The sequence below is a fragment of the Eleutherodactylus coqui genome, chromosome 3, assembly GCF_035609145.1.
Source record: "Eleutherodactylus coqui strain aEleCoq1 chromosome 3, aEleCoq1.hap1, whole genome shotgun sequence".
Lineage (NCBI taxonomy): Eukaryota > Metazoa > Chordata > Amphibia > Anura > Eleutherodactylidae > Eleutherodactylus > Eleutherodactylus coqui.
In genome coordinates this window covers 227132984-227133440 of record NC_089839.1, presented here as the reverse complement: position 1 = coordinate 227133440, position 457 = coordinate 227132984, and positions in this window count along the sequence as shown.

Below are 457 nucleotides of genomic sequence, written 5' to 3'. Positions count from 1 at the left end.
TCTGGTGTCTGTGGCGTCTATTGACTGGGGCGAAATAAGCATCCCAGATGCGGCTTCAGTTTTCCATATAAATAAAAATGACTCCAGTCTCATAATGTAATACTAAACCTGATCACTTGTTGGCTCAGTGTATGAAGAGGATTCTCCAGGCTGACTAAACTCCAATGGCACTCAGATCACAATCAGCCCTGTCAGTGGTGGACAGGTGAGTATATATTTTTTATTACAGCTAGGGATGATTTTTCAGGAAAGGGCTTGTATTTAAAGCCCTTCCCTGAAAATCACTGCAGGGGTTACCGGCAGGCCATCGCTTTCAATGGGGCCACCGGCATCAGGGGTGGCCCCATTGAAAGCAAGGCTTATTAACCCAAGTTTTTGCTCTTAAATCAGAGCAATAATTTGGGAGAGAGCCTGCTCTCAAGTCAAAAAGCTTCTATGCTGAGGCACTCTTAACCCA